Genomic DNA, 8571 nt, shown 5'->3' with positions numbered 1-8571 from the left:
CAAAATTATGTAGTTTTTACAGTATAACTAGGAAACTGCAAAACCAGATGCTCTGAAATTTTGTACGCGTTTTAAGGTTATCGTAAGTATGGTAAATCGTTGATAAAAATGTATCGGTCTATCCTCGTTAGATAATAATGACGTCATCACAACGTTTTGTAATGGAGATACTTACTTGAAACATACGCATAGCATACTTCTTTATGTTTACTTTAAAACTGTACACATATCTTTATTTTAATTTATACGGATTATCGTAAAACATCAAGTATTAAGTTTTATACTTTTTAGAAAAAACCGTATATCTTTTACTGTACTTCATAGATGAGAAGTTCTGCCTAAATAATCGCAGATCCATTTTTGTTAAAAGACGATTTTATCTCAACTACTTTAAAACTAGATTGTTTTAAACAATAATTCAATTTTAATTGCTGGTATTTAATACTGTACTATCTCGCACTTTATACTTTGTACTCGAAAAAAATTAAATACAAGTAAATAACAGTTGTTGGTGTCGATAACAAATATATTTGCATCGACGGCGACGTCTCGCGTATTATGTTAGAAAATGAAGCCTAGCCTGCGGCAGTCTAAAAATTGATTGCAATGGAGGTGACGAGTATCATTAAGACACATTTTGCTAAAAGGTCTGGCTGAGATTTAGTTGTTTTATCAGATATAAAACTTTACTACTGAGAAGTAAGTACTCACTTAATTAGTCCAATAGGAAACTTTTTTTTTTAGTATTTGCGCAAATGCTTGTATCAGTGGCACTCAAATATTCTTATCAAACTAAAATAAGCTTAAAAAAATGGGAATTCGAATGGTTACATTTTGTTTAATCTAAACAGGAACTGTATGTAATTTATTCAAATAGTTAAGTGCTTCTTTTTGATGTAGAAAACATCAGTACCTACAAATACATAAATAAGATAGTAAAATCAATTTATTTATTTTTTTAATTAAATAACAGTTTCGTATATTGTCCGATGTTGTTTTCGCGCTAACGCTTCCACCTTCTGTGAAATAAACTACGATTTGTAATTGTTCAAGGAATTACAATAAATAGTTAATTATTAAGTAGAAAAAGTAGTTGCCCTTAAATCTCAAATAAGCGAGTTAAGAAGAGAAATATATGTGCTACGACCACTGGGTCTATGTGATAAAAAAAAATGTTAATATGATTTGTGATAAATGCAAAAAAAAATGAAAAAGTCAACAGACGCTCTACGATTCGGTAATATGTGCATTCAAGAAGATTGTTTTAAGCGGTAGGACGTATCAGTTCCAGGTATCACTGATGCAATTACTTAATACTTAGTTATTATTTATTACTTTGTACTTTGGGGCATTAAAGAGAATATTTGTTCATGTCCTTGGATTGGAAAAAAAGGTAACGACTAGGCAAGCGCGGTACAGTAACAGATACAGCGCTACGAATATCACTACAGTCAACCATACAATCGAGTATTTTATACAAACAATTGATTGCATTTATCTTGTAGCAACGTTCCAGGCTATCCAACTAACAAAAGTACAAAAGTTTTTTGCTATTAAAGTACCAAGTAGGGAAAATGACCAGTTTGTATTGTAGGTATCGTTGGTGATTCTGAGAATTAGCGACGGTGACGGTTTTCAGATTTTTATTAGATGCTTAGGGTTTGAGAGCTCGAAGGAAAAGAGGGAAAGGTCTTTGAATTGTCGACAGGTAGGTTCGCTTTGGAGAGGTGGAAGCCGGTAAAGAAAGACTTTAGAAAATTCTTGAAACTAGAAGAGAAAGTAGAAGCATAGGACATGTAGACGAAAGTTAGGACGTATTCACATTTGTACAGAGATTTACATAAATTATGAATGCGTTTAGGTAAATCACATGTTTTTGGGGAACGGTTGTTCCTACAGGACCCCCTGCTAGTGTTTTTCATGAAAAACCGCTTTGCAGGCACTGAGGGAAGCGCACCCGTTTTCCTGACTTAGTGGTCCTCGCTGTTGTGGAAGCTGGTACCTCGTCGCCGTCGTGCGGTTGATCTGCGAAGAGCGCTGGTTCGTCTGTTGTGGGCGTCGTCCTCGTAGTGTCGCGGCTAAATCATGATGTGGGCTTGTCGTCATTGAGTACATACGCGGGTTTGAGCCGATCTATGGAAACGGTGACATCTCGACCTTTTATGTGGACGAAGAATGTTTTCGCCGATCGCCTTACGACTCTGTATGGACCGTCGTGGCGTACAAAAACTTGTTTGGAGGTGGCGAGATCTTTGAAAACGAAGACCTTCTTTGTTCCGTGTCGCGTTCCATCACATGGTTTCAAGTTACGCACGTGTTGACGTAATTCTTTGACGAAGCTTATGGTACTGTTGTCTGCGCTGTTTTCATCGCGTCGGATGTCTAGGAATTCACAGGGCAGGCGGAGAGGTTGGCCATACACGAGCTCCGCGGAGGAACCTTGGAAGTCTTCTTTCCATGCTGGTCGAATGCCGAGCATGACAGTGGATAGGGCTTCAGTCTAGTGATTATTCTGGTGGCACATGATTGCCGCTTTTAGCTGTCGGTGTAGGCGTTCAACCATTCTGTTGGCTGAGGGGTGGTAGGCTGTAGTTCTCAAATGAGTGGTTCCTAATAAACTATTTAATTATTTAAATAGGTACCACTTGAAGTGTCTAGCTTGGTCGGTGGTTACTCGTAACGGGGTGCCGAATCGTGCGATCCATGTATCGTAGAAGGCTCGTGCCACGGTTGCTGCTTCCTGATCGCTCCGGCTTCTGACCAGCGGGTGTACCGATCTACCATGGTAAGGCAGTAACGACAACCCTCTGAGAGTGTCATAATTACTATGTCCAAGTGCACGTATTCAAACCGGTCTGATGGTTGTTGTTGTGCTGCTGCCAGAGCCTGGAAATCAATCGAGGTCTCCAAGGCCTCGACACGGCAAAGAGCATCTGCCACAACATTTTCGCTCTCTGCAATGTGGCGAATGTCAGTCGTGAATTGACTGATGAAGTCTAAGTGTCGGACTTATATGGAAACGGTTGATCCTACAATAAAGCTGGGTCACCAACTTCTATCCGCTCTTTAGATTAATTTTTGCTTTGTAGACGTTAAAATAGGGAAGTATTGTTAATTTCAAGTTTTCTCCACGTTTCATAATCCATAGAGTATGAAAAAATGGATCCCCGTTTCTGTCTATCTGTCGTCTTTGTCGATAAGTTTTGATATACTTATATACTGACTGTCAATGTTCTGGTTTAGAGCGTAAGTATATGTGCGATACAGAACGTTTTAAGAGTGAAAGAATTGTTCAAGCACTTACACGTTTTAATAATAAATCCAAGAAGCTTCAGAGAAGACGCACTAAGGGTATTAATATGAAAGTTAAAAGATAACATGCTGTCAAATATTACACCAAGGTCTCGAACTTCGTTATCCATTTCAATGAAACATCTTCTGAAAAATAGTTAGAGTTAAATGATTTATTACACTAAAAAGGTTCGATTGGTACACAATAAAATTTTACAATGTCATTACGAGGGGTTGGCTAAGCTGTTCACCCACTGAGTGTCCCACAGGTTTGGCATGCGCCGCTATTGTTCAACTAGAAGTGGGGTAACTAAGAACCGCTCGGATTACGGGTCTTCTATTTGTCCGGTTTTAAAACTGCAATTTATGATGGGTATGAACCTATAAAATTAATGTCAGCACTTTACATTTGTCTTTATTTACAACAAAGTCAGCTAATAAATACACCTTTTACAAACAGTATCAGGGATTCAACGTCCTCATCGTTACCTACTGATTATAGGAATGATGACTGATTAGAGATAGATTATTACTATGTAGTAAAACCTTTAAATGTCGAACTCTGCAACAATCCTGAATTTTGATAAAAGGAGTTTGATCTAAATCCATTGAAAATAGATTGCTTTTAGCCAACAATATATGCCCTAATAAATCAAATAAGCTAAAACCAAAAAGTTGTAAAATTTAGTGCTCTCCGATATCTAACGATTTTGCTGAGATCTTGCTTCACTTTTCAAACGTAATGTCTTTGCCATTTCTATTGAAACACCACTTGTTGATCGTAAATTTGGCAACGTTCATATTCAGACAATTTTCTAACTAAAAGCCGTTGTCAATCAACCGAAAACTTTTAGCAATTGCTAAATTTTAGGGAAAATCAACAGGTGGTATTTCAATAGAAATGGCAAAGACTATAAGTGATATTATCCCATAGATCCTGTCATACTCTATCGTTTGTTACGCTCTTTCAACTCGATATCTGATTATATGTAGACGAATTGGATGTTGTGTGTGAGGCCAACAGCAATCCTAATCACAAAAATACTACATCGTGAACGATTTTACATGCCGATAAGTTTTTTCTTACAGCAATTCACCTGGTGATTAATCCTTTTAAATTCATTATTCCCTTTTCCGTGGTCATCTAGTATTTGTCAATATTAGTTACCTTGACAGGCCCCTATGTGTTAAATGTCCTTGCTTAAAGTACTAAATTTTCCATCCATATTTCTATTTCTATCTCTGTCCTTAATTAATGCATCTTAATAATGAATTGGTTAAACTGTCATCAAATATAGGAATTCAGTGTAATGCATCTAAATCAACACTTCAAGTGTGGGCTGTCAGAAAGTAATATCATGATGAGTAGATCAAGATCACTGAAGGTCATCTGTAGCTGTTGTGAAAAACATAGGTCTGTTTTTCGAAATTTGAAAACACTAATTTCTGACATACATGCGGAATTCATTTCTTCTCTCGAAACTCTAAAAACATTAGCCTAAACGCCTAGAGCAACAAATAAATGTTTTAAAAAGCATAATCAATATTCAAAATCATCCTGATACAGCTCAGTCTTCGTTTGAGGACGTTATACAAGAAGTTGTTGTAATAAATATTATTGTTTTCAATATTTCCGAGCAGCCAGGATCAACGTATCACAACGACAGATTGACTTCCGAAATTAAAACCGCTACAGATTATTATTATACAAGTTATTAATAAAGATATTGACACTGCAAATCTTCGTATTCAGAAATTGGGTAAGTTAACAACGTTCGATATCGTCCAATTAAAATCTTTTTATATTCTGAACCAGAAGTGCTAAATGTTGTTCGTGACGTTAAAACAAGAATCAACAGTGATGATTACAAACATATTTGAGTAACCTTCGATTGAACACCGAAAGAACTTGATCGGTTTGGCATAAGCAGATAAAAGTCCAACTTCAAGAACGAAAAGACAGGAGAAACTAATTTGCGAATTAAGAATACAGTAAACCCTCGTTAACACGAACCCGTCGGGACCATGATCTTGACCAATCCGTGTTAACCGAATTCGCCATAACCGAAAATCACTTTTTGACATTTAAATAAAAATATAACAAAAACAAATGTATGTATAAAAACAACTTATTTCAACTGAGCTTTCTTCGTAATAGATTTCTAACAATATATAACCAAATTTTGAGCATTAGTACTAGTACTACATACATATAAAATTTCATGGAGCAATTTTCCTAAACAACTTTGTGAAAAAATTTGACGCAAATGATCCCAACACTATTTTTTTTTATTTGAGATCGGGTTTTCAGAATGGTCGATTATGTAGATTTTGGAATGGTGAACTTTTTAGCTACTGCAGTTTGCATTTTCGTTTTAATATTAATGAATTTTTGGCCTCCTTTTGGTTTTTGATCTGCCATCTTGGACGTTAGCACATTGAACAATAAGAACGAACTGATTACAACTCGGTAAACCACACACAGACATATTTTTGCGTTGTGCTTACTAGATACCCATTAAGATAAAGTAAATCGTATTTGAGCACGATGCAAGGAGTGTGCACTTTTTGTTCGCGTTAACCGAGTGATTTTATATGAGAATTATAACTTGGGGCCGAAAAAGTTGTTCGAGTTTCGTATTAACCGAATTTCGTGTAAACCGAATTAAGTTGCATTCATTTTATAAGTGGACTGTTTGGGACTTCGATTTCAGTTCGTAATAACGAGGTGTTTGTCTTATCCGAGTTCGAAGTAACGAGGGTTTACTGTATACCAATGGAATTCCAGGCATAGTACGAAATTTAAACTAGGGGCTGCACCCAATTTATAATTATTCTATCACACTTTTTATTATCAAAGTGTTCATGGACTGCGTTCTAAAATAATTACTTTCTTCTACAATATTTGTTCTTCTTCTTTCGATTTTGTTGCTCTTGCAGAAACTTAGCTCAGTGAATGTGTTCTAAATATCTAATTATTTCCCAGCAATTATACAGTGTGCAGAAAAGGTAGACATTTTGTGGAAATGAATGTTGTGAAAGGTGGTGGAGTTCACAATAATTTTATTTGTTCACAGATTGAGTTATCACATATCACAAATACAGTTCCAGGCGCCGTTATCATAAGTTTAAAAACATCGATTTCTTGCGATAGCGTTTTCGACTTATTTGTTGTTTATATTCCTCCAGTAATTAATTTTAACGATTATAAAATCTTCCTTGAATTACTAAGTAATGTGAGCGAATCGCATAGGGATAACGCGATTATTATTGGAGATGTTAACGTACCTGCATACACCGAGAATATTAATAACAGATTAATTTACTAGGAAACTTTACTAGCTTCCATAATTTTTCTCAATATACTTTAATTTATTTTTAATCAATTGTAATTTGGATCTAGATTTTCTTACTTTCCATATTCCATTGATAAATCTGAATATTCTGCTTTATTAGAAGACGAATACCACCCAGCCTTAGAAATAAGCTTCATAAATCATAAATCCAAGAAACATTGTCATGAATACAAATTCTAAACAATTTAATTTTCTTAAAGCTAACTTCCCATTACTATACCATTTGCTTCTTTCAACTGATAGGTCCTATCTCCAAGGTTTAACTGACATTAATTTGGCCTGTACTAAATTATGTACTGTGCATCCGTCTAATTGTGACACCCCTCTAATTAAGGTGACACTCGCCCATGTTACTTTAACTGTAGTGCCATCTCACGATGTTTCAGTGTTCTATATCGTTAATACAGCTAATTTTCTGTAATACAGTTTTTCAATGGCGGTTAAAAAGTATGAATCAGGTGTGTTAAATGTCCTGTTTAAAAATGAATGAATTACACAGTTGATTCTATACTCATACAAGTTAGTAATGGTATGTTATATTAGTTTAGTTCGCATGAGCGAAGCGAATAATCAAATCCTGCATTACAAACAAATATCATATTTCATTTTGTGGTGGAAGTAGCGGTAATAAACCATCAGTTTTAATTTCTAAAAATCTCAGTTTCACCTGAATAAAAGTACAACAGCAATCCATGCTTTTTGCTGTTGCTATAGAGTTTTTTCAAACAATTCAATAGTCTCAAAAAATAATGAAAAATGTTTTTTCACTAGCAGCCATGAAGCATGCAAATGTCGACTTATTTAGAGGTAGCAAAGTTCAACTTTTGCGACCAAGGTTCAAAAAGAAGATTGAGGTTATATAAGAAATACTTGATGTGATTATTTCTTAAAAAATGAATAAATGTGTGCTACTAACATTACTTGAGTATACGCATGGTAGTTGGTAGAAGTTGGAAGACAAAATGATTAATTCAGTGACAAGTGTAAACGGTTTTTTTGTGTTGAAGATTAACTGCCCATTCACAATGGACATAAGGCATAACAAGTACATAAAGCTTACATAAATACATAAAGTTGAAACGATGGAAAACGTGTACCCCTGTTCACAATGGACGAACGTAATTCTTATGCTTATGAACGTTTTATGTAATCCTTGTGTGCGTACACAAAGTTGAAACAAGTTCAACTTTGTGCACGAATTATGTCAAAATTATGTTAAAATCTAGGGACTTTTGAATGCTGCGATTGAATTCCCTTTGACAGTTGGCACTTGGCACTTCCCACCTTTGATTATATTATATAAATTATAATCAAAGCTTCACACTGCGAGTCTGTTCTGTACTGCGAGTTGTCAATTTCGAATATCGTATGAAATTGTAGGTTAGATATTTTGATTGACTCAGTTTGAGGTTAGCCGTTTCTATGTTTAGCCAGGAGTTATTCCGTTCTGCGTTTGCGCAGTTTAACAATTCTTACAGAGTTCACTCTGTCCACTGTGAACGTAGATAAGCATAAGCCAGACACAGACCAAAAACGTAAATTATGTTATGCGCTTGTTCTTATGTCTTATGTCCATTGTGAATGGGCAGTAAATTATGTTATGCGCTTGTTCTTATGTCTTATGTCCATTGTGAATGGGCAGTTAGATTAAGTTTGATTAGAAATCCGAACAAAATCATGTTGCGTCAAAAAATTGACCGTTTATTTTTTCAATTTATTGTCTTACGGTTTCTACTAGTGAAAAAAATAGTAACTATATTAACCACGGTTGTAAAGCTACTTCTAGACCTCGTGCTTTACAGCCCTCGACGCTGCGCGTCTCGGGTTCTAATTTGCGCTCGATCTAGAATGCTTGGCTTTACAACCTTGGCTAATAATATACTATTTTCTACAATCGATATAGAAAGTCGGCATTTGACGCTTG

The 8571-nt window shown here is 35.5% G+C and overlaps 1 long non-coding RNA gene across 1 annotated transcript; it reads left to right on the top strand.

The window, feature by feature from the left end:
- The first annotated feature begins 525 nt into the window (after positions 1 to 525).
- Positions 526 to 3617, top strand: LOC135130349 (uncharacterized). The gene is made up of 3 exons (XR_010280741.1): positions 526 to 699; positions 1940 to 2581; positions 2639 to 3617. It is a non-coding gene; the product is annotated as an uncharacterized LOC135130349 (long non-coding RNA).
- The last annotated feature ends 4954 nt before the right edge of the window (positions 3618 to 8571 follow it).

Source organism: Zophobas morio, unplaced genomic scaffold (assembly GCF_036711695.1).
Source record: "Zophobas morio isolate AGI-343-1 ecotype UQ-CSIRO unplaced genomic scaffold, CSIRO_AGI_Zmor_V1 ptg000017l, whole genome shotgun sequence".
Taxonomy (NCBI): Eukaryota; Metazoa; Arthropoda; class Insecta; order Coleoptera; family Tenebrionidae; genus Zophobas; species Zophobas morio.
This window is presented reverse-complemented; position numbering and strand designations above follow the sequence as displayed.